The sequence below is a fragment of the Neovison vison genome, chromosome 1 (genome assembly GCF_020171115.1).
Source record: "Neovison vison isolate M4711 chromosome 1, ASM_NN_V1, whole genome shotgun sequence".
Taxonomy (NCBI): domain Eukaryota; kingdom Metazoa; phylum Chordata; class Mammalia; order Carnivora; family Mustelidae; genus Neogale; species Neogale vison.
Genome location: NC_058091.1, coordinates 122268745 through 122295394, shown reverse-complemented (window position 1 = coordinate 122295394; position 26650 = coordinate 122268745). Strand labels below are relative to the sequence as shown.

Genomic DNA, 26650 nt, shown 5'->3' with positions numbered 1-26650 from the left:
TCTCTTGCTCTGTCTTGGAATATTCTGAGTATATCTTTGAAGTCCATCTGCTCCAGTGCATCATTTAAAGCCCTTAATTTCTGGGTGCCTGGGTGGCTCAGTGGGTTAAGCCGCTGCCTTCGGCTCAGGTCATGATCTCAGGGTCCTGGGATGGAGTCCCGCATCGGGCTCTCTGCTCAGCAGGGAGCCTGCTTCCCTCTCTCTCTCTCTGCCTGCCTCTCTGTCTACTGTGATCTCTCTCTGTCAAATAAATAAATAAAAAATCTTAAAAAAAATAAAGCTCTTAATTTCTTATTGATCTTTTGCTTAGATGATCTGTCCATTTCAGTGAAGGGGTGTTAAATCCCCTATTATAGTTGTATTACTGCCAATGTGCTTCTTTGATTTTGTTATTAATTGGTTTATATAATTGGTTGATCCTATGTTAAGGGCACAGATATTTACAACTGTTAGATTTTCTTATTGGATAGACACTTTAAGTATGATATACTGTATGTACTGTCGGGGCGCCTGGGTGGCTCAGTGGGTTGGGCCTCTTCCTTTGGCTCGGGTCATGATCTCAGGGTCCTGGGATCAAGTCCCACAATGGGCACTCTGCTCAGCGGGGAGACTGCTCCCCTCTCTCTCTGTGCCTGTCTCTCTGCCTACTTGTAATATTTCTCTGTCAAATAAATAAATAAAATCTTTTTTTAAAAAAAGTATGATATAGTGTCATTTCTCATCTTTTTTTACAGGTTTTGGTTTAAATCTAATTTTTATGACATAAGGATTGCCACCCCAGCTTTATTTTGATGTCCATTAACATGGTAAATGGTTTTCCATCCCCTCACTTAAAATCTGAAGGTGTCTTTGGGTCTAAAATGAGTCTATTGCAGACAACATATCAATGGATCTTGTTTTTTTTTTAATTCAATCTGATACCCTGTGTTTTTTGATTGGAGCATTTACATTCAAGGTAACTATTGAAAGAAATGAATTTAGTGCCATTGCATTACCTGTAAGGTGACTTACTGTATATTGTCTCTGTTCCTTTCTGGTCTGTGTTAGTTTTGGGCTCTCTCTTTGCTTGGAGGACCCTTGCAATATTTCTTGTAGTGCTGGTGATCGCAAATTCTTTTATTTATTTATTTTTCTTTTCTTTTCTCCTATTTCCTTTTCTTTTCTTTCCTTTTTGACTTATTTTTTTACAATGTTATGTTAGTCACCATACAGTACATCATCATTTTTCAATGTAGTGTTCCATGATTCATTGTTTGCATATTACATCGAGTGTTTCATGCAATATGTGTACCCATCACCAGCCCAAGTCATCCTCCCACGCTTCTCCCCTCTAAAACCCTTAGTTTGTTTCCTGGAGTCCATAGTCTCATGGGTTGTCTCCCCCTCTGATTTCCCCCCTTTGTTTTTCCCTTCCTTCTCTTAATGTCCTCCATGTTATTCCTCATGTTCCACAAGTAAGTGAAGCCATATGAAAATTGACTTTCTCTGCTTGACTTATTTCACTTAGCATAATCTTCTCCAGTCCCATCCATGTTGATGATGCAAAAGTTGTGTATTCATCCTTTCTGATGGCTGAGTAATATTCCATTGTGTATATGGACCACATCTTCTTCATCCATTTATCTGTTGAAGAGCATCTCATCTCTTTCCACAGTTCAGCTATTGTGGACATTGCTTCTATGAACACTGTGGGGGGGCATATGGCCCTTCTTTTCACTATATCTGTATCTTTGGGGTAAATACCCAGTAGTGCAGTTGCTGGGTCATAGGATAGCTCTGTTTTTTTTTTTTTAAGATTTTATTTATTTATTTGTCAGAGAGAGATCACAAGTAGACAGAGAGGCAGGCAGAGAGGGGGGGGGAAGCAGGCTCCCTGCTGAGCAGAGAGCCCAATGCGGGGCTTGATCCCAGGACCCTGAGATCATGAACTGAGCCGAAGGCAGAGGCCTAACCCACTAGCACCCAGGTGCCCCTCTATTTTTTTTTAAAAAAGATTTTATTTATTTATTTGAGAGAGAATGAGTGAGAGAGAGCATGAGAGAGGAGAAGGTCAGAGGGAGAAGCAGACTCCCCAAGGAGCTGGGAGCCCGATTTGGGACTTGATCCTGGAAGTCTGGGATCATGACCTGAGCCCAAGGCAGCTGCTTAACCAACTGAGCCACCCAGGTGCTCTCTATTTTTTTTTTAAAGGAACTTTTTTTTCTTCTTTATTTGACAGAGAGAGATCACAAGTAGGCAGAGAGACAGGCAGAGAGAGAGGAAGGGAAGCAGGCTTCCTCCCAAGCAGAGAAAGAGCCTGATGCGGGGCTCAATCCCAGGACCCTGGGATCATGACCTGAGTCGAAGGCAGAGACTTTACCACTTAGTCACCCAGGTGCCCTGGTAGCTCTATTTTTAATGCAAATTCTTTTAGTTTCTGTTTGTCCTGGAAGCTTTTTATCTTTCCTTTTCTTTTCAATGACAGCCTACCTTCATATAGTATTCTTGGCTGCATATTTTTCTCATTTAGTACCCTTAATATATTATGCCTGTCCTTTCTGGCCTGCCAGGTCTCTGTGGATTGGTCTGCTGCCAATAATGTTTCTATAGTTGTAGTTTACAGACCTCTTGTCCTGAGGTGCTCTCACGGTTTTCTCTTTGTCTCTGAGATTTATAAGTTGTCCTATTAGATTTTGGGGTGTTACCTATTTTTATTGATTTTTTTTTATTTTTTATTTTTTAAAGATTTTATTTATTTATTTGACAGAGAGAGATCACAAGTAGGCAGAGAGGCAGGCAGAGAGAGAGAGAGATGAGGAAGCAGGCTCCCTGCTCAGCAGAGAGCCCGATGCGGGACTCGATCCCAGGACCCTGAGATCATGACCTGAGCTGAAGGCAGCGGCTTAACCCACTGAGCCACCCAGGCGCCCTTTTTATTGATTTTTGAGGGGTTCTCTGTGCCTTCTGGATTTTGATTTCTGTTTCCTTCCCCAAATTAGGGAAGTTCTCTGGTATAATTTGCTACAATATACCTTCTGCCCACCCCTCTCTTTCTTCTTCTGGGGTCCCAATTATTTCTAATATTGTTTCACTCAATGGTATCACTTATCTCTCAAATTCTCCCCTTCATCATCCAATAGTTGTTTATCTCTCTTTTTCTCAGATTCTTTATTTGGTCTTCTGTATCACTAATTCTCTCTTTGGCCTCATTCATCCTAGCAGTTAGAGCCTCCATTTTTTATTACACTTCATTAATAGCCTATTTGATTTTGACTTGGTTAGATTTTGTTTCTCCAGAAAGAGATTCTCTAGTGTCTTCTATGCTTTTTTCAAGGCCAGCTGGTATCTTTATAATAATTGTTCTGAACTCTAGTTTTGACGTCTTACTAGTGTCCATGTTAATTACATGCCTGGCAGTCACTACTGCCACTTTTTTTTTCTTTTTTCTTTTTTTCCTGAGGTGAGCTTTTTCACCTTGTCATTTTGTCCAGAAAAGAATGGACGAATGAGAGAACAAAATGCTAAAAGGATAGCAAAAACGCCAGAGAAATATATAGTAAACAAATCAGAAGAGACCTAAAAATGGCAGAGGGAGGAGGGAAAAAAAAAAGAATGTCATCAGGCTCATGAATAGAACAGACCAAACACTAGATTTTGTGTATTTTGGTCTGTTAAAAGAAACTGCCTCCCAACATTTTAAAGAAAGAAAAACATATATGTACAAAAGTAAGTTTAAATACAATGAAGGGATAGAATATGAATATAGAAATAAATATTAAAAATTTTAAAAGGAATTGGTAAAGGAGTTGGTTGAAAAAATAAAGAAGAACAATTAGAGAGAGAGAGAGAGAGAGAATGTGACAGGTTGGGGAATAGAACAGAGCCATACACTAGACTTAGAGTATATTTTGGTCTGTTAGAAGAAACTGTATCCCAAAATTGTAAAGAAAGAAAAACTCTGTTTAGGTTAAATACAATGAAGGGATGTAATATGACTGTAAAAAAGGAAATTAAAAAAGATTTAAAAAAGGAACTGATAAGAAGTTGGTTGAAAAGGGAAAGGAAAAAACCTGAAAAAATGAAAAAGAAAAAAATAAAGAAAATTTAAAAAATTAACTTTGAAAGAATAAAGAACCATGGGAAGAAAGCCATGAGTTCTATGTGCTGTATTGCCCTACTGCTGGAGTTTTGCAGTTCTCATTTATCAGTAAACTTGGTCTTGGTTGAATGTTCTTGCTGATCTTCTGAGGGAGGGACCTGTTGCACTCATTCTCAAATGTCTTTATCTGAGGCTGAATTGCACCACCCTTGCTAGGGGGGCATGGTTAAGTAATTGGTTCCAGTTTGCTCGATGTGGATTTTGTTCCCAGAAGACATTCTGTGCAGCTTTGGAGGATGAAAATCAAAAGGGCAGCCTTTTAATCTCTGGCCCCAGATGAGCCAAAATCTTGGGGCCCCACTCCTTAGTGGACGCTCAGAGAAAAGTAGTCAATCACTCCTCCCTCCCTGGTCTCTGTCTGCAAACTGTCTGTACAAACTAGGGACAGTTTGTACCTGAAGGCACCAAACAGAGACATAACTGACTTTGATTTTGGGAGCCACCAGCTTCATTTTATTTATGACCACCAGCTTCACAGAAATAGAAATCTAATGTTGTCTGTAAGAGAAATCATATTGATCATTTCATTTTATATGTCTAATGCATCTGACTCAAGGACCACAAAGCATGAAGCACAGTACCATCCGAAGCAACACACTGTGTGGAAGGAAGTGTCCTATATACATTCTGTCCAGTATGGTGGCCACAAGATGCATGTGGTTCCTGAGATACAGGTGCACTTGAAATGGGGTTAGTGTGCTGAGCAGTTTCATTTCTTATTGTTTTAAATGAATAGGGATTTAAGTAGTATAAGTGGCTCAAAACTACTATTCAGACAGTACATATCTAGAATGTTTTCAGTGTTCAGGATCCTCCTCAAAGAAGATGCTGTGTGACTCATATTAAATTTATCTTCAAACGGAAGACATGGATTATCTATGTAGGTCTGAGAAATATCCTTAAAATGAAACATGAAAGTTTAATTACCATGCATTATAACAACTCAAGTATACAGACATGAACCAAAACATGATGTATCACATCTAGGTCATAAGCATTCAGAAATGCCCATCCCTGGACTCATTGTTGTCTCTATTACTTTGGATGTCTTGATATTGGTTATGTTTACCTGGTAAATATAAGGAGGCTCATAAGTCTTCACTGAGTCCAGGTTAGAGGGTATATTGACTAAAACATGTACCTTTGTACCATGTACAAAGTACCTTGTAGGCTTTGTACATACTTGTAAATGTCATAAAGAAGAAGATGGACATCTTGGAGCCCATTACTTTATTATCTTTTACCTCTTTCTCCTCCCCATACTTTTTCCCAAGTTCAGACAATTCTCTGTATTTCCCTTCACCCTTGAAACCCTCTGCTCCTCATTTCTACTAAGTTGAAAATATACATGAAATGTTTACAACTGTGGGATGAAGAAATTCTCTAATCATGGCCCGGTGATGAAAACCCATAAAGAACAAGAAATTTCAGCATGTGATCCACACACTCACAAAGATACAAACACATGTCTATATCAAAGTAAAAACAATTTTCACAGACAAAAGGGTAGCATGGTTCAATGTTCTTTAGTCCAAAACAACCAGGAGCACCTGTGAGCTTTCAATTTGGATCTATTACCAGTTGCAGTGAGAGAGAACGCACCCCTTTGGGGGCCACGGGGCATCTTAATATGACGGTGTTAGAACCTATAGGAATCTGCGATTTGGATGGGAGTTTTGGAGAGGAACCGTGGGACCTGGGGCCTACTCCCAACTGCGTGTTGTCAGGATGTTTTGGTGATTCTATGGTTGAGCATCTCAGTGAGTCCCCTCTCCAGACAGGCCAGACCAGAGTGAGGAGAGAGCAGTCATGGTGAAGAAGCAGTTGATTGCTCACGTTGGCTGACACAGGGAGATGCGTGTTATTCTGTGGGTTGTTCAGTGCCTTGTTTTGTCTGTAATGACACAGTGTGATGTTGTGGTTTCAGAGTGTTCTTGTCTGATGTTGATGTTCTGTGAGGTGACTAACTCACATCCCACAGGAGAAGAATATGGTCAAGGGGTAAATATTTGCCAGCTTCTGACCACACTGAGTCCAGCTGTCAGTGTCAGACCACCTCCCGGTGTTGGGGGAAACTGTCTTTTTCCCTCTTAAATTTTGTATTTTAAAATAACTGCACCCCATTCAAAATATAATCATAGAATTGGTGTTCCATATTTTTAGGGCAAACACCCAAGAGTGGAATTGTTGGATTACATGTGGATTCACTATGTTGTACACTAAGGGAGGGTGACATTGTGTATCAAAAGCACTCAAATAATAAAAACAGAAAAAGAAAAAAAAAGAATTTAAAATGCTAGAAAACAATTTGGAAAGGAGGAAATTAAATGTCAAATTTGTATAAACAAATTTGTAAACAAATTTATGAAAACAAGTTGTATTTGTAATAAGTAAACATAAACAAATATAGGAGAATGTAGAAAAAGTAATGGGAATAAAACCTAGGATCTATGAACTTTGCAAAGATGAAAGTAAGGGATGAGAGTGTCCATCAGAGGGTCAGGAAAACACACCATCAGAAAAGTTGATGGGAGTGAACACTGGGAAACAATTTTTTAAGGGGCTTTGAAAAGTCTCTACAAATGAAATGTGCTTATGTTGTGACACAGACATTTTCTTTGAGGAGTTTATCCTGAGGAGATAATCACATATATTATCAAAAGTATATTTTCAAAGATGTTTCTTGACTTGTGGTTTATAGAATAAAGAAGGGAAATTATGTAAGCTCTGTAAACAGTATGATGTTTGTAAGTATAAATAGTAGAACACTAACATGTCTCAAGGATTATTAACATGAGATTTACACAGAGGGTCACAGTTCATCATGAAGGCAAACCCAGGAGGCATCCCATAGGGGATCCCTTTGTACATAGAGGGAAAGGGAGAAGGTTTGTTCTCAGAGGACTTGTTGTCTTGTCTGTCATTGTTCCCTGACTATCAGGAGGTGGTTGTGACTGTGCACTACAAGCAAGTGAGCTGTTATAATGTTCCAGAATGTTCTGAGATGGGAGGTTGCTGGGCTCAGAGCCTAGGAGGACATTAAGGAGCAACGTGACTCAGCTGCTCAAATCACACTAAAGTCTATCATCCAGTGGACATCTTGAGGCCTCCAGGGACTCAGGATCAGCTGGCTTCTGGGGCTACAACAGAGAGCAAGTGACAGGACACTAGCACTGTCATGTGGGAGATGGGCATGGGACAGAAATGACAGAGGGAAACATAAATCACTCTTGAGATGAGTGCTGTGTGGAGAAAGGTCATGATATCACGGAAGCAGAAACCAGGAGACCTAGCAGGTCCCATGATATGTCCCCCAATAATGGGTCTGTGATCAAAGGAGAGAGACTGATACAAAGCAAAGGTCAAGCAAAGCTTTATTTCATGCCAAGCATCGAGAATCAAACCGACCAGTTGGGGCCATCTCTTACAAAGAGAAGAACCCTCCCAGCCTCACAGACTAACTTTTATAGAGCAAAGACCATGTGGTTGAGAGAAAACTGCACAGTCATGCTAGGTCACACATTGGTGGCCAATTGAATTTCAATTTACCCTAGTAGATATTTGAACTAGCCTATCACCTTGGTCAGAATTGGCACCCAAAAGGCGGGGCCCACTCTCCTTGGTAGCTAGGGAGACAGTATGTGTGCCGCACTGATTGGATGTCTCCACCTGACCTGACCCGCCCTTATATCCGGGCTTTGCTACCTGGAACTGGTTTTCTGGACTTGCTTTTAAATAAGTTCCTCTGGGAGGGGCAGGGTCAATCTAAGTTTACTGCATAAACAACAAAATGGCTCCCTCTGGCTAAGTAGGCCCTTATATCTCCTACCACTAGGATCAGTCACATCTACAGGATACAACAGGCCTATGGATGTGAAGCAAAAACACAACTACACACAGTGCTGTATAATCATAGAACAGGAAAGATCTCTGGGGAAATTAACAATATGATGATAGAGATGAGTAATAGAGTGAATACAGTAGATAATTACAGTTGTCAATCCCCGAAGTCCTGCAATCAGGATGGTGATGGCAGCAGGAGAGTTTGTTCCTTCCACTTGTTTGTTTCACCCACATGGTGGGAGTTCTGCAGAGGCCATAGAGATGGGGCAGGAGTTGGAGGAATCATGAGATCAAGTATTGGATTTATGGGATGATTTTTTAAAAATTTATTTATTTTCAGCATAACAGTATCATTATTTTTTCACCACACCCAGTGCTCCATGCAATCGGTGCCCTCTATAATACCCCCACCACCTGGTACTCCGCCCTCCCCCCACCCCACCGCCACTTCAAACCCCTCAGATTGTTTTTCAGAGTCCATAGTCTCTCATGATTCACCTCCCCTTCCAATTTATCCCAACCCCCTTCTCTCTAACTCCCCATGTCCTCCATGCTTTTTGTTATGCTCCACAAATAAGTGGGATGATTTTGTTTTGGTTTATTTAGTTTTGCTTCTCCTTGTTGAATGGTAGTCATTCCTGTATGTTTGTAGGACGAATGGCTGAACCAGGAGAGAAAGGGAAGTGTATGATACAGGTGAGTGAGGGGCCATGTATGCCCACATGGAGGGGCAGCCTGAGACAGGAGGGCCCCTCCCCCATCATTGCTTAGAAGCTGAGGACACAGGTGTAGAGGTGAGGGGAGCAAATGGGGGAAGTGTGCAGTTCTCACCTGAGTCCTTTCCTGGGTGAAGAAAAAATGAGCTTATCACCTCAGAGAGGGGAGCAAGGAATGAGTGGAGGAGCCTGAGAAAGGAGAAGGAAGTGAGAGGCAGGCTCTCAGGAGGATGACAGGGAGCTGAGTGGGGAAATGGCATTTGGAGAGAGCAGGGCTGAGGCCCCTGAGCTCTGTGTTCATCATCTTAGAGAGAGAGAGAGAGACTTCTAGTAGCAGGAGAATAGATAAGAGACTAGAAGCAAATGCAACAAAACAGCTCAGGGATGAGAAGAACCTTCTAGAACCTTCTTTATCTTTTATTTTATGTTATTATTTTTAATATCTTTTACTTTGTCTTTTATTGTTTTTCTCATTTTATAATTTTTCTGCAGTGAACAGACATGACATCATATATATTGTACATTATATATAAACATCACAATCAGAATGTAAACTATTTATGTTTGAAAAGGGCAGGAGATGCTGGGAAAGTCAGCAGCTCAGGGCACAGAGCTGGAAGGGCTGGGCCCATCTGTCTGCGCTCAGGGCAGGGAACACACAGAGCCTTTGCTCCATGTCTCAGGACCCTGCTCCCTGGGGGGCCAAGCAGAGTCTTTCCCTTCTTTTAAGCTGTGCTCATTGTTTCATTTATTACTAACCTGTCAATTTTAATGATTTTAAGACATGGATTTTCTATGTTACATGACATTTAAAGGTATTTTAGTGTGAGAATTCCTCCATACAATCTATGCCACCTGCTTCAGAAATTGAAATAAAAAGGCAAAATAATTCAGTGAAAAGATGATTGGTCGTAAAGTAGATGATCAGAACCTGAGTTGTCATTCATGGTCTGAGGATGATCTATCAGGTATAGGGATGTTAAAGCAATTTATTTTTGAAAACTTTATACATGCACTTATAAAATAATTCAATAGATACTCAAAAATGTTTAAAAATACTTGAATGGTAATAAACCCTCATCCCCTAGTCACCCAAGTTCTCTACCCAAAATCCATCATAGTCAGTCATTTCTCATGTCTTGAAAAATACACGTGTCCCCTAATGTCTACTGTTATATCAGGAAACAAGTCTGACCACAGACTGGTCAAAAAAATTTGCAAATCACATAAGTGATAAAAGACTTCTTTTAGAATAGTCATAAAATCCTTAAAAAGGAAAAATAAGAAATTTTAAAAATGAGCAAAACTCTGAGCAGACACCTCACCAAGAAGATATACTCATGGGTAATAAGCACATGAAAAGATATTCAGCAGCAGATGTCATCAGAGAAATGCAAGTACAACGGCAGTGATCTGCCATCACACACCTGTTAGATGGTGGGAATCCAAACACTGATAGTGTCACCTGCTGACCAGGACAGGGAGCCACAGAAAGCCTCAGTCACTAATGGCAGGAAGACAAAATAGCACAGCCGCTGTGGGAGACGTTCAGTGGGTTCTTATAAAGTCAGACACAGACTAAGCACACAAGCTGCTGATCCCCCTGTAAGGTATTTACCCAAATCATTTAAGAACTCATGTTTGCACAACAGCCTGCATGCAAGTTGTCCCAGCAGAATAGCCCTCACCGGTGGGCTGCACATCCTGACTTCCTTCCAAAGACTACTTTATGGAAAGGGACAAAGCCAAAGAAGGAACTTCACAGGGAGCATCTGGATTAGACGACCTTAGCCAGTGGGTGAAGGTGAACTTCATCTGTGATGAGCGAGCGATCACGGTGTATTCTGGCTATGTTGTGTGGTGAATGGCCCGCCTAGGTGTGGTGTTCCCAAACCCCACAGCCTCAGCCAGCCTGATTCACAATGAGAGACAGTCTACAAAGTACCCATACCATCTCCTCCAACATGTCAAGGTCATGAAAAAGAGGGACAGTCTGAGACATGGTCACAGCCAGAGGATCTTGAAGGAGCTATGATGGGACTCAATGAGGCAACTTGGATGGGATCTTGGGAAAGAAAACAAAACCGTGAAAGCAAATCCTGTGTGGAGATCAGTAGTAATGTGTGAATATTATGTCATTAGCTGGGAAAAATGCCTGACAGTGCGATTGGGGTTAATGACAGGACAAGTGAGTGTGAGGTGCACAGGGACTCTGCACTAACTTTGTCACTTCTCTGTAAATCCCCAACTATTCTAAGATGAAAGAGTGTCTTTCGTAAAATAGTCCTCAGAGAGGGAATAGATCCAGGAGGAAAACAAGGATCTACTTTTCATTTTTCCTGAGCTTGTCATCTAGGGACTGGAGAGAGGTTGTGGGGAGGACAGATGGAAATTCAGACATGGGGCAGGGCTTCAGGGCACTCCTCTCCTCAGATCCCAGCCCTGCCCACGCACCTGGCTCCAGGACTGCTCAGAAGGCCCCTTCCTCCCCCTATTATGCTCAACCTGCAGGTCCTCCATTTGGGCCTGACTCAGCTCAGTCCTGTGCTCCCTGGTGGTTCAAGACCTGGGTGCAGGAGGGTTGAGGGCAGGAAACTGGAGTACCCTTTGGGCATCTCCCTAGGGACCTCCCCAGGGTCTCCTTTGGCTCTCAGCAGGGCACAGGGCTGTACACACAGGAGAAGCCCCCATCCAGTGTCAGGGCCCCCATCTGAATTGTCTCCCCAAATACACACTGACATAGGTGCTTTCTCCCCATTGAATGACCATGGACTCTGGCCTGAGGGAGGAACCAATCTTCAGGCCGTAACAACCGCTTCCCAGGTCTGCAGTGGACCCACACACATACTGGGTGCTCTCAGTCTCATCCTGGGACCTTGACCCCAGAGTCCCTGCTGCTTCTTCCTACTGCTGCTTCAGGGCTAACAGGTCCTCCTCCAGGGAACCAGCTCTGGAGTCTCTGTTCCTAAGAGCAGGAGAAGGAGGGGAGGAGGCAGGGATGAGCTCCCTGGGTGATGGCCTGGAACCTGGGATGCTCCTGGAGGAGTGAGCACAGGGAGGAAGTAGTGACATTAGGGGTGGAGGCCAACAAGAGTGCAGGAGGGGGAACCAGAGATGAGAAGGGGACTTTTGTGCGGGGAGGATGGGTTCTGTCTGGAAGAGCACAGGGGCTTCTGGATGGGGCTCTGGGGACATCAAGGAACTGAGAGGAGGTGGAGCCAGGCCTGTGTATCATGAAGGGCCAGCCCTGGTTTCTGATTCTGTAGTTTCCAGATTCCCACTCCCTATACTACTGTTTGTTTATTTATTTATTTATTTATTTGACACAGAGAGATCACAAGCAGGCAGAGAGGCAGGCAGAGAGAGAGAGGGGGAAGCTGGCTCCCCGCTGAGCAGAGAGCCCAATGTGGGGCTCGATCCCAGGACCCTGAGATCATGACCTGAGCCGAAGGCAAGTACTACTGTTTCAAAGCCGCCTTCTGTCCATTCCTGTTTCCCAGTCTCTGCCACCTGGAAACATTCTCTACTTGTGAAGACAGTGGAAGCCCTGCTCCAGGAAGAGCAGCCCCAGGGCCTTGGACAGGGAGGGGCCCAGCAGCTGAAACCAAGGCAATGTAATCCCGGAGCTTGGAGGCAGCGGGTGGGATGGAGGCTCGACATGGCCATTATACAAGGAGATCAGCCAGGACTCAGGGCCCAGGCTTCTATCTCACATTTCCCCCAGGAGCCAGATGTATCTCCTGTCCTCTACCCAGGGCTGTAGGACCCAGGTGTCTGAACACCATGCCCAAGATGGCCAAGTGGGGAGGCTCTGGTGCAGGGACAGACCCCACCTTTTGCAGCCTGGAGGGTGGCCCCCTCTCCCTTGCCTGGAGCACCCAGGACCCTGGTGTGCTGCCTCTTCTACCCCTTGCTGCCCCTTAGACACAGGGACCTGCTGTCTGCCTCCCTCAGGCCTGGCTTCCTGCCCCTGCAAACTGGGAAATGACAATTTCTGCTCTTGTTGCATCTACAGATACCACATTCTCATTTCTGTACATGGTCATTCAGGTGAAGAGAATTCTGATGTCCCTCGTGATTACTTCTCTAAGTCATGATGACCCATGTATTTGAGATGTGTTATTAATTTCTAAATATTTGAGGATCTTCCAGAGATCTTCATGTTACAGATTTTTAATTGTGGTCACAGAGTATAGTCTATAATCTCACTGCCTTTACATTTATGAGACTGATTTTAGGGCTAGTCTGTGGTCTGTTTTGGTTCATAGTATTGTTAAAGTCCTCTAATTCTTATTTGTTCTATTAATGTGAAAGGAGGGTTGAGCTCTAAGTATAATAGTTAGTTTGTTATTTAGTTAATTTGTTATTTAATAGTTTATTGTTAATTTGTCTATTTCTTTACAGTTCTGCCCCTTTATGTGTCACTTATGCTAGAACTCTGTAATTAGGTTCTTTTCATTCAGTAATTTTGTCTTGTTGTGATCAGCATCAAGATCACATCTGTTACCCTCACAGAAAGTCCTTCTTTGTCTCTAGTGATGCTCCTAGTGTGAAAGCCTATTTTGCTTCAGAAAAATGCACCATTCCAGATTTCTTATGCTTCCTATTCCCATGGGGCACTATTTAACCCTACAACTTTGGTCTATTTTTGTTTTTATATTTCAAGTTTTTATACTCTACATAGCATATGGCCTATCTTGATATTTATGCAGTCTGGTAATATCCACCTTTTGACTGGAAATTTAGTTGGTTTATAGTTTATATGATTCCTGACATGGTAGGATTTGGTTCTATCATTTTACCATTTTGCTATTTGTTTCTGAATTGTCCCTTTTTCCCACTCTTTTGCCTCCTTTCATATGTTCTTGGTTAGAAGCAAACATGTTTTGTTTCTGATTTGATTCTTCTAGTGGCTTTTTAGCTGTATCTATTTCCATTAATTCTTATTGATGTTGTAGGAATTGAACCTGCATCTCTGGGCGCGCCTGGATAGCTCAATTGGTTAAGTGTCCAAATCTTTTTTTTTTATTTTAAAGACTTTATATTTACTTATTTGACAGAGAGAAACTCAGCAAGAGATGGAACACAAGCAGGGGGAGTGGGAGAGGGAGAAGCAGGCTTCCCACTGAGCAGGGAGCCCAGGACACTGGGATCATGACTTGAGGTGAAGGCAGACGCTTAACAACTGAGCCACCCAGGTGCTCCAAGTGTCCAAATCTTGATCTTTGGCTCAAGTCATGATCTCTGAGTCCTGGGATGGAGCTTGTCTTTGGGCTCCATGCTGAGCGAGCCTGCCTAAGATTTTCTGTCTCCCTCTGCATCTCCCCCCAACTCAGGTTCACATGCTCCCTCTCTCTCTTTAAAAAAGTAGAAGGATTTAAAAAAAAAAAAAAAAAAGTAGAAGGAGGAGGAGGAGAAGAAGAAGAAAAAGAAACCTGCATCTTTAACTTTTCACAGTCTGCTTAAGGTAACATTGAACTCCATCCAGTGAAGAGAGGAAACTTGAAACAACAGAATTCCATTTAGCCCCCCTGTGCTGCTATCGGCACATGTGTCAACAACACACATAAACAAGAGGATATCATGAACTATTTATTGTTTCCAACAGTCATATGTTGTTGTTGTTGTTGTTTTAAAGATTTTATTTATTTATTTGAGAGAGAATGAGTGAGAGAGAGCATGAGAGAGGAGAAGGTCAGAGGGAGAAGCAGACTCCCCAAGGAGCTGGGAGCCCAATGCAGGACAAGATCCTGGAAGTCCGGGATCATGACCTGAGCCCAAGGCAGTCGCTCAACCAACTGAGCCACCCAGGCACCCCCAGACATATTTTTTAAAAAGAAATCAGGAAGAAAATGTACATAAACAGCATGATACCATTTCTGTTTTTAATTACGTCATTTGGTTCATAATACCACCCAGTATCACTTACATTTGGCTGCAGGACTTCCTCTAAAATTAATTCTGGGCAGGGGTGCCTGGGTGGCACAGTAAGTTAAGTGTCTACCTTCCACTCAGGTTATGATCCCAGGCTCCTGCATTCAAACCCTGCATCAGATTCCCTGATCCACAGAAAGCCTGTTTCTCCCTCTCCCACTTTCCCTGCTTGTGTTCCCTCTCTCGCTGTCTCCCTCTCTGTCAAACAAATAAACTCTTAAAAAAAAAAATTAGTTCAGGGCAGGAGAGGTGTCAGTGAATTCTTTTAGTTTATATTTATCTATATTACATCTATTTTAAAATTTATCTTCTCATTTATATTTACCTGGTTTATACTTATCGTTCCTTTGATATTTTCCCTAATTTTGTCTTGTTTCTATGGTGTTCATATGAAAAATATTCCCAACCGTAGTTGTAGAGTTAGATGAATGTCAACCACTGATTAGACGACTCATGGAACTAGTCCCATGAGGAGTATAAGGAGCGACTTTCTGGTCCTAGAGTTTCCTGCTGACCTCATTGATTCTTTATTCTGCTTTCCTAGCCCTTCAGTGGAGTTTGCGCACTGAAATTTTATTACACTTAATTTCTTTTCAGTTCTAGAATTTCTATTCAGTTTTCTTTGTACATTCCACTTCTTCATTATGATTTCCTTTCTGTTCACCATTTAATGACAAGATTTTCTCACATTCATTCCGTCCATATTTATTCAGTCCTTTGAGCATATTTCCTGAAGCTTCGTGGGAGCCTTCGGTGCTGATTCCAACATCTGGGCGCACTGGGAATAAGTTTCTGTTGACTTTCTCATTTGAGTCACACATTTGTTTTTTTTTTGTATGTTTGACAGTATGTTCCTTAAAAGTGGACTTGAGTTTTGTATTTTAGCGAATCTGGAATCTCTTTTATTTTTTTGAATTTTGCTTGTATCCTAGAAGTGTGTCACCTGCGTGGACTCCACTATGACCTGACTCACTGAAGAGCTGACAGGTATTGTCTGTGCCCGTCTCAGCTGCTTGAGTGACCTGCCCTCCATCTGGGTGACTTGTGTGGTTTGTACTCAGACTTTGGCGCTCATCTTCTCTGTGCTTGCCTTGTTCCTGGGATTTCCCCTAAACTTCCAAATACCTTGCCTGCGACAATTCTGACCTTTGATATGTTAATCCAGTATGATTTTATTTTTTTTAGTAAGCTCTACACGATCATGAGGCTCAAACTGATGACCCCAGACCAAGAGTAGCATGTTCTGCCAACGGAGCAAGGTGCCTCTCTGCCAGGACGATTGTGTCTTTAAAGCTAGACCTCACTCTGGTTTTTTTTTTTTTCAGCAGTGTCTCCTGATTGTCTCTCAGCCCTGCAGAGTGTAGTGATCATGCGGGGATTTTGACTCAGCTTGTATTCAGATTTCACATCTCAACTCTCTGTTGCTGCCTCATTTTCCAATTTAAGCCTTTAAATTTCTAGCTTTTTGGCATTGTGACTGCTGTCATCTGCTCCCTTCAGCCATTGGGGCTGCAGTTACGCTGGGGGAGGGGGGAACACGCACAGGGAGGAAGGCTACAAACTTGCAGTTCATGCCCATCCTAGTAGTAGTTATTCAAGACTAAAGTTCTCTCATGTTTCTCATTTACTTCATTTACTTTTCAGTGACTTCAAATATTTTTTTATTTATTTACTTAGTTTTTAAGTAGGTATCATGCCCAGTGAGGACCCAATGTGGGCTTTGAACTCATGACTCTAGATCAAGAAATGGACTGAGGTCAAGAGTCTGACATTTAGCTGACTGAGCTGCCCAGGCTTTCCTCAAATATTTATTTTTAAATTTTTTTTTCCTAGTTTTCATAATTGTTTTCTGGGGAAGAACTGAGTCAAGCCCTTCCTCCTGCTGTTACCAGAAGTCTTACTTGAGAGAGAATTTGGGTAAAGAGGTCACAGCCTGTGATGTGATCTTGTGAGACCAGTGAGGGTTCAGGCACTTGGGATTCTGTATTCAGGTTTCTCCAACTGAAATACATGGTGGCCTCGGATCTGGGCTCACAGCTGACCTGACAGGACCCACAATGACAAAGAAGGACATTCCCTACCCCACTCCCATCTGACTGCTTCTTTACTGTGGAAACAACACGTACCACACGTGAGAATTTTCTTATATTATCTGCACCAAGTCCTCAGAGAAGTTAAATGTCATTATTACACGTTTTATTTGTCAGTTTTCATACACAAGATTAGAATTTGCTATGTATATTCACTTAATGTAAAATGTGAAAAGAAACCAGCTCAAATTGTAATAGGATAATTTTTAAAAGTATTTAAATTTTGGGTATACTTGACACATAATATTCCATTAGTCTTAGGCTTACAAAGTAATGATGTAACAAGTTGGCACATCACGCTCTATTCCTCACAGGTGTAGCTCCCATCTGCCTGACGCAGCCCTATGACAGTGTCATTGTCTGTCTTCCTCGTGCTGTGCCTTTTATTCTCATCACATATTCATTCTGGAAATGGAAGCCTGTGTCCCCACTGCCGCTTCCCCATGTCCCCAGCCCCCACCCCTTCCCTTCTGGTGATGGTCTCAGATGATCATTTACTGGATGAGTAATACCTGTGAACAAGAGAAGCCTGTGAATAGAAAATTCACTGTGTAAATATTCAAAGTGACTTATTTGAGTTAACACTTTACTATATCATCCTGAAATCACGGACTATAGAGACTTCTGCAGGACCAAGTGAGAACATCCAGAGATCTCTCTAGAACTTTGTCTGAGGCCGGGAAATTCTGTCCCACCATGTAACGGTTTCCCAGCTTCTCAGAGCCCCAGTGATGACACCTGATATAGTGAGCTTCTCACATCAACAAAACCCTCATTTTTACACATCTTAAATTGAGCCTCCAAGCAAGTGATTAGAACACATTTTTGTGACATACTTGAAATGACACGGGTAAGGATTTATTGCCAGACTGATAACTTTTCCCCACACAAGTCTCGTTCTGGTAGACACAAGGTGATATCCAGCAGAAGCAGTGACAGAGCCTGTGGGGACACACGTGGCTCTTGGTTTGGTCACAGCCTCGGTCACCACGTATGATGCTTGGCTTCACGGCTCAGAGGACAGCGTGAGCTTCCGATGACACTGTTTCCATGTTTGCTGCTGTTATCACCCAGCAGTACTATTATAGAAAGTTCTACTGTTCCCAGGACGTTCCTGTGTACAGCTCATTTATAATCTTCTTCAAACAGTTCATTAAAAAAAAAAAAGATTTTATTTATTTGACGGAGAGAGAACCCAAGCAGGAGGAGCAGCAGGCAGAGGCAGAGGCAGAGGGAGAAGCAGACTCCCTGCTGAGCACAGAGCCTGATGCGATGTGATGTGATGTGATCCTGATGCGAGCCTGATGCGATGTGATCCATCCCTGGACCCTGGGATCATGACCTGAGCCAAAAGGAGACGCTTAAGGAACTGGGCCACCCAGGTGCCCCTCAACTGTTCTTTTTGACCATGGCCGATGATTTCCATTGCATTCTGAGTGCGGACAACATGTGCTCACACATTCAGCTCTCACACAGCTTTGGGGCATGATCTGCATGTCATCCTTACATGGCTGGCAAGAGCAAGACACCAGTGAGTTTTGACAAAGTAGCACGGATTTTTTTTTTTTTTAATTTATTTTGACAGAAAGAGATCACAAGTAGGCAGAGAGGCAGGCAGAGAGAGAAGGGGATGCAGGCTTCCCACTGAGCAGAGATCCTGATGTAGGGCTCGATTCCAGGACCCTGAGACCATGACCTGAGCTGAAGACAGAGGCTTTAACCCACTGAGCCCCTCAGACGACCTGGGATTTTTTTTTTTTAATTGTAAAAATACCAAATAGTGTCTCCTTTGCAGGCAATCATACACAATCTCTGCATTCTATGGGAGCACCATGAGTGTGGGGTTAGAATATGACTGTCATAGGGGGCGGGGGACAGGGAGGGATGTTGTGTCATTGTCTCCCACTGTGTTATGTTGTGTATCTTATCTCTCCTGTCATTAGAACACACCTTTGTACACACACACACACACACACACACACACAGATACATATGCATTCCCCACATCTGCACTAGGTTCTCTGTCAGTGAAAGCTGGAGCCTCCTCCAAACCACACCCCCCTTCCTCCCTCAGGACAGCACTCTCTGCAGTATTCCCCCTCAGCGGGGTCAGAGCTGCTCCAGGAGGCCCTGCATTTCCTGCCTTGGGCTCCAGAGACAGGCCAACTTCCTCTGCCATGACCTGAGGAGAGGGAGACAGAGTCTGGAGTCCAGTGGTGTATGCAGGAGTCAAGTTCTTCAGAAGACGAGACCAAGATCTTCATGAGGCAGATGAAGAGTAACTCCCAAATCTGAGGAATGTGCAGCGATACCACCACCAAACCCCTGGGCTCAGTCTGGACAAAAAGCAGAGCTGACAGGGGCACCTGGGTGGCTCAGTGGGTTAAGCCTCTGCCTCTCTGTCAAATAAATAATTTTTTTTTTTTAAATGAAGCCTCTGCCAGAGTCCAGCTCTCTGCTCAGTGGGGAGCCTACTCCCCCCCCACCCCCTGCATGTCTTTCTGCCTACTTGTGATCCCTGTCAAATAAATACAATCTTAAAAAAAAAGGCAATCTTAAAAAAAAAAACAAAAAACAGCACCTCTGGGCCTGGGTGAAAGCAGAGGGAGCCATGCACACCCCTCACCCCAGGGGCATGAGACTCTCTTGTCAGGTGTTCCCCCCTCCCCCGTATCAGGCTGGGGCAGGCGGGTGCACACAAGCTGTCAAATGAGAGTGAAGGCCGGGACAGTCTGCTAATGGGGGCCGGTTATTTGTGTTATTAAGTGGTTAACTAACCAGAATCAGTAGGTCATGGATTAGGTTTAGGTTTCTGTAGGGGAGGAACCAGAAGGTATAAGCTAGTGTTTGTCCTCACAGAGCTTACAGTGAGGATGCAGGAGGCACCCACACTTTTGAGAGCATGTGAGACAGACTGAGAGCTACTGAAGACAGACGCCTCCTTAGATGTCACATGAGAAGCAGAGACACAGTTTGCAGGGATCATAGGCCAGAACCCCAGTGGTCGGGGGGGGGTTTTCCGTGAATGAGCTGGAACTCTGTGTAGACCCTGATGTGTGTGTACAATCTGCGTTGAGGTGGGGTAAGGTTCCAAGCAGTCAGTAGTCAGGCTGGGCAAGGTGTGGGTGACATTGGACACAGGGAGGTCAGGACATAGGTGTAGTTAACCATTTCTAGTTAAGGTCTTGAGGGTTTAACACATGAAACAGTTGGTGGAGGACCTTATCTGTGGGATCCAGGCATAAACTTGTGAGAGGCACAATTAGGGCTCAGACTTTCCAGTACAAAAGAATGAATTCCACAGTTTGCCAGATGGTTCTGTTTCAGGCCCCAACAGAGTCTTGCCTTCTCAGGGCTCACAGCATCAGAGGAGAGAGACGATATGCAGTGAGGTTTGATACAGTGTGTAAGGATGGGACCAGGATCTTTCCAGAACTTTTTTAGGATCTGGGAACAAAACCTAGGAAGAGGTGCTTCTATGACTCCTATTACTCAGACCATTACAGAGGTGTTAAGAGCTGTGCAGGAGAAGGAAGACCAAGTACATCCTTCTTACTGTGTCACAATAGCACAGCTTAGACAGGTCATGTTCCCTATGGAGAAGCTGGTGGGGCTGGGGCACAGGGACAAATGCTGAAGGGCTCCAGAAACATGCTCTGCCCTGACTGACACTGCCTGGTCCTGACTGACACTGCCTGGGGAGGAGGTGGGCAAGCCCCCCACTCTGCAGGTCACCATGGCTGGGAGCTCCAGGAGGACAACAGAACCCTGGGGCAGTGACAGGATGACTAGGACAATGACAGAGTTTCAACATGAAGCCTCTACCATCCATGGTAGTCTCATCGTTGCCACTACTCCAGAAGAGATGGGAGGCCAGTGAGCCCTTCATGGAGGGACAAGATGGACTTCAGAAGTTGCGTTTCCTGTCACTGCAGAGACACTTGGAGTTTGGGACAAGAACATGAGCCGCACTGGTAAGGACTCCCCACAGCCCAGTCCTGCAGCTTTTCCCAGCCCAGCCTGGGGCTGCCTTCTCTCCAGAGCTACTCACACACAAGGGTGGAGGACATCTAGTGTGGGATGGGGGGCCATGCGCTGAGGACAGCGGCCCATCCTGAGTCCCCTGGGCAGTGCCATGACACACACTCTTCTTAGGCCCATGCTGGGGAACGTTCTCTCAGGAGAGCACAGGATTAGCTCTGAGGCTCATGGAGGTTCCTCACTCTTCAGTCTCTTTCCCACCAGAGACACAGTAGCTCTGAGGACCTATCAACACTGAGCTAGAGATACAGAGTTAGAGGCTTCATAAGCAAGTGGAGAGTCTCTGAAAAGGCTCTTCTCTTGGAGGAAAATGTCAGAAGCGGTTCCCACCCCCTTCTCTTGGGCCCAGGCTTGGCTAGTGCTGGTTCCTTGTGCCCCCGATAGGGAACACTCCCTGCCTCGCCCTGGCAGGCAGCAAGACCCTCAGCAAGTATCACATTTTGGTCTGTGGAGTCAATGCTTTTCTAGAAGGCCTTGCCTTAGTGCTTCCTGTTTGGTCTTCCACAGAGCCTCCCAGAACACACGTGACCCACCCCCACTCCCCTGACTGTGGGGTCACCCTGAGGGGCTGTGCACCCTGGGCTCCTACCCTGCAGAGATGACCCTGATCTGGCTGTGGGCTGGGGAGCACCAGACCTGGGACAAAGAGGTTGTGGAGAAAAGGCAGAAGGGGATGGAACCATCCAGAAGTGGGTGGCCATTGTGCTGCCTTCTGGAGATGAAGAGAGATACATGTGCCATGCGCAGCATGAGGGGCTGCCTGAGTCAATCACCACGAGCCATGAGGGAGGTGAAATGAGCAGTGGAGCCCAATATCAGGGATCCAGGAGCCTTCTAGAGACTCTTAGCAGAGTCAGGGCACAGGGTCACCCCTCACTTTTCCTTTTCTTCTCAGATCCATTTGCCCAGCCCACCATGCTCCTCAAGGGTGCATTTGCTTGTTACATTTCTTTGACACTCTGGTCTTTGGGGTTGTTTAAGCAGGAATTTATTTTATTATTATTATTTTAAATTTTATTTATTTATATGAAAGAGACAGAGAGAGCAGGAGTAAGGGAGAGGGGCAGATGGAGAGGGAGAAGCAGTCTCCCCCCCCAACCCCTCCCCCATTTAGGGCTTGATCTCAGGAGCCTGGGACCATGACCTAAGCTGAAAACAAATGTTTGACTGACTGAGGCACCCAGACACCCCTTAGCAGGAGTTTAGATTGTTGGAACTATAGTTGCTAGAGTTGTGCTCTAGAACAATAAAAACTCAGGTGGGGAGGAGGTGATCTAGTTTCCTCATTTTGATCTATACCTTTCTCACCCCAAGAGTTCAACTGAAGCTCCTGATCCTGTTAATTCTGAAGGAGATATGGAGACTTCCTGCTGTGCACCAAAGCCTGAGGAGGGACAGGGAGACCGCTGGCTGGTGGGAGACTAGGCTAAGAGAAGGTGAGAGGCTGGAGACCAGCTGGACCCCCAGAGCCTCAGTGCCACCTGGGGCAATGCACACAGTTGCCTCTGGAATCCAGGATCTCGATCTAAGGTCACATCTCCTGCTCCTATAGGTAGGTTCCAGAAGCAGGCATGCAGGAGATCCAGAGAGTGCCAGAGTTCCTGGGTGGGGGTGGGGGGGTCTCTTTCTGGCAGAACAGAAATTCTCAGGGCCTCCTCCTTCATAATCCTCCATTTTTTTAATGATGAAGTGGGATGAACTCAGACCCCAACTGAACTGGCAAATATGAAGGGAGTGTGTTATGTGGCTGTATGTCTGTCTGGAGGAGTTCACAGTCCTTTAGAAATGTGTATAGGTATTCGTGTGTGGAGATTTGTACCTATGTGTGTGAGTGCATACAATCGTGTATAGGTGTTTATTGTATATGTGTGCCTCTGGGTGTGATGAGGGAGCAGGAGGCTGGCTGAGGACAAAGCAAAAGCTGGCAGCTTGCACCTCCTCTCCACCTGCTCCCCTCAGTAATATGTGTCACATTCCTCAGGTACCCCCTGACTGCCCTAAAAGAAAAACAAATTGTTAACTTGCAGAGATCACAATCCTGCAAGGTAGGAGTCTCCCTTGGTTTACAAATGTCCTTGAGATTTACAACAAAGAAGTTACCTTATCAATAGCCCAATTTCCAGAGGCACATAACTCAGTTCCTCAAGCCCTAATGTCACCCTCCCCTCCATAAACAAAACTGAAGGAGGCTGAGGTAGAAGGAAAAGTAAATAAAGTTAAATTTCTTTTAAACCTAAATCTCACTAACAAGGATGCCTGATAGCAGGAATGTAACATTCCACCAGGAGACTCCCAATTGTCTTTATGTTAGTGCCTCATTAGAGGGAAAGCGGCCTTGGCTTGATAGTAACCAGGACTTCAATATCCTGACAGTCTTCTTTACCCCAATAGCCCTTCTAAACACCCCTTTGTCCTCACCTACCCAACTCCTGTGTATATAATCAGCGACTCCTCACATCCCCGGGCAGCATCTCCGTCTGCCCACGGGTCCTGTCCCTGTGCTCTAATAAACCACCTTTTTGCACCAAAGACGTCTTAAGCATTCTTTCTTAGCCATCGGCTCCGAACCTCACCCCACCGAACCTCACCTAGGTTCAAGAACTTCATCAGGTGTGTATGTATGTGTGCGCGCTGACATGCGCTGCTCTGAGAATTTGTCACCCTTGCATACAGCCTGGCCAATTCATGGTTGCCCCACCCCCACCCCATGGGTTATAGCACAGAACAGCTCTCTGTCTGTGGCAGGTGAGAAAGTGAGAGAGGCTGGGTGGGGGGGAGGTGATGAGTGAGGGGGTGAACTGGTACATGTAAGGACCTATTTAGAAACTGTCCCTGCTCCCTTTCCCCCAGGGGATTTACTTGGAGACAAGTCCCGGGAACCAGCTTCAGGTAACAAAGCCCAGATACAAAGGTGGGTCAGGCCAGGTGGAGACATCCGATCAGTGGGGGGGATGCATACCGTCTCCCTGGTTACCAAGGAGTATGAGCCCCGCCCTTTGGGCAACAATCCCAATCAAGGTATAATAGGCTGATTCAAATGTCTACTAGGGTAAATTGTAACTCAATTGGTCACCTAGCATCACTGTGGAGTTTCCTGTGTGTGTTACAATCTCATTGGCCACCTGTGCGTGGCCAGGCCCGATCGCATGGCCTTTGCCCTTAAAAGCTAGTCTGTGAAACAGAGAAGGGTCGCCCTCTCTTGTAAGAGGTGCGTCCCTGAATGTTTGGTTAGATTCTTGATGCTTGGCGCGAAATAAAGCTTTGCTTGACCTTCGCTTTGTATCAGTCTCGCTCCTTTAATCATGGACCCATTATTGGGGCATAACAGTACATGTCATGGTAGGAAGAAGAGAACAGGAGCTACATTGGTGGGACTCTCTTCCTCCCTAGGGTTCTGCTTGATAAAAGCATCAGACATTGTGTTAAGGATGTACATGAATTGAATTGTTTAAAGTTTCATAATAATGTTGTGGGGGTGGAAATCTATCATCTCCATTTTAGGCAAGGAAACCAAGGTCACTCAGAGGTTAAGTGATTCAATTGGCTGAGCCGTGATTCTAACAGAACAGTCAGGATCTGAGCCCAAGTGCCCACTGTTTTGTTTCATTTTGTGTTTGGCCTCTGACACTGTTTACCCGCTCATTAACGGTCACCACCTTCTGTGTCTCTGACAGTTTCTCCTTCTCCAGAACTGAGTCTTGTCAGTCGTATGCATTTTTCACCATCCCTGAAGGGGAGACCATGGGGTTTGAGGGGACAGGAGAGCTGGTTGTATGTTGGCTGATGGAGTGTGTTTGCTGGAGGTGTAGGGGAGGCAGGGCACATCTGGGCTGTAGGGAATCAGTGGAGTCTGCATCTGGGGTGTGAGGTGGGCTGTCCAGCATGCAGAAGTGGGGAGACCAGCAGTAGGTGGGCAGAGTTCACGTACTGTTTTGTTCACAGTCTGAAAGCACAGCCTGAGTGAGCCTGAGAGACACTGGGATGAGTACTCATGACCTTGCAATTCTGCTGCCCCTGAGTCTTCTTCTTCCAACTGAGTTCCTGGTGAGGCCTGCTCTCCAAGGTGAGAGGTGAGGGCAAGTCTAGCCTTACCCCTGCTCATGGCACTTCCTCCCACCCTGCTTACAGCTCCCTCCTGGGGTTTAACATGAACTCAACATTCATCTTGTGAAGGGAAAGCAGGATGTGCTTCACAATTTCATGGGAGCACATGGTCCCTCAGATTAAAAACAGCCTCATTCACCAGCCTCCCAGGAGGCTACTTTTGTCTGGGTGGCTACATTCCAGCCATTATGGTGACACAGAATGAGGTAGTAGGTGTTACCATAAAAGGAAGGAAACTTCCTCCTTTTCTGCTTTCCCTGCCCTGTTCATGGACCACAGACATGGTGTTAAGTGCCCTGGTCCTACTAATAAGGAAATCTTCCAAGGTCATCGTCACCCGTGTGTCTGGACAGCCCTGTGGTGCAGAGCGACCCTACAGCCCTGGACGGCTCACCTCACATGTGACATACACACATTGTTCCGTCGACACCACTGTTAGCTGGGTTTCTGTTGCACACAACTGAACTAATGCGTGTGGAGAGGGGATGGCTTCCTGGAGGGGGTGGAGATGAGCAGAGACAGATACACAGGGAGCAGCACTGGGGGCTCCCTGGGACACTGCTTGTGTTGGAGGAAGGGAGAGCTGGGCCCCAGAGTCAGCTCAGGGAGACTGGAGACTGTTCTCTCACCTTTGTAGTCACAGGGCTGCCCTAGGGGCAGGCATGGACTCACCAGCTGTTACATTTGGAGGCCTGTGTTTCTTCTCTTCCCTTCCTGTACTTTTTACAGAATTGCCCGGTTGACTGCATCCAGGATGAGAATTCCTGCTGGTGATCCTTCCTCCTCCTCCTCCTGTCTGAGGGCAGTGGCTGTGGGGGCTGAGATCTGGAGAAGAAACCCCTCAGAGGGAAAAGGAATGCAGTGTGATTTGTCATGAGGTTCCATCAGAAATCTGCACTTAACTAGGCTGGCTTGGACGGCCCACCTTGAGACTGTGGACCCCAGGCCCCTCATATCTTGTGTCCTGGTGATTCCAGGTACTCACTGCATAACTTCACTCTATTCTGTGTGTCACCAGCAAGTCACTATGTCCAGCTTCTGTTCCCAAAGTGGGTATTATTACACAAGGGCATGGATACTGGAGGATGGGAACACTGGAGCCATCGTGGTATTTGCCTACAGCAGGGGTGACTTTGGGAACCACCTGAATGTGTGGCCTCTCACAGGCCTGTGGCTAGGAATGCAGAGAACAGACCAAAAGAAGAGATCAAGTCCGAGGATGTTGGTGATCACTCCCCAGGAATCCAGATCAGAGTTGGGATGTCACACATAGCTGCAGGGGGACAAGGCCTGAGGCTCCACCAGTCAGGTAGGTGACCACATGACAGACTCTGACTCAGATGTGTGTGTGACACAGATGCTAGGACAGTGCTGCAGGCATTTGGCACAGGTGGTGTGAGTGGCCTTTGTGTCATCCCGCTGCCAGGAGCAGCAGTGACAGCAGTCCTGGCCTCAGGGTGCAGTGGTGTGAACAGTGGGACCTGTGCCCAGCATCGGGGGCAGTGGTTCCTTTTTGGGCCTTGACCTGGGGTGCGATGGTGGATTCTGTTCCTGCCTGTGCAGTCTTGGGCCTGTGGCCTGTGGCTTTCCCTGAAATGAAATGAGGCCAAATATTCTCCCTAACTAACTAACTAACTAACTATATATACATACATAATACATTTATTCTCCCATAAATATATTTATTTATAATATATAAATATAACTTATATTTCATATTCCTTTAATCCTAAAATATATCTTATTTTATTATATATAACACTTATTTATTTTATTACATGTAA

At 44.9% G+C, this 26650-nt stretch overlaps 1 pseudogene; it reads left to right on the top strand.

Moving 5' to 3' along the window:
- Nucleotides 1-26390, top strand: part of LOC122906647 — a 42550-nt pseudogene extending 16160 nt beyond the window's left edge.
- The last annotated feature ends 260 nt before the right edge of the window (nt 26391-26650 follow it).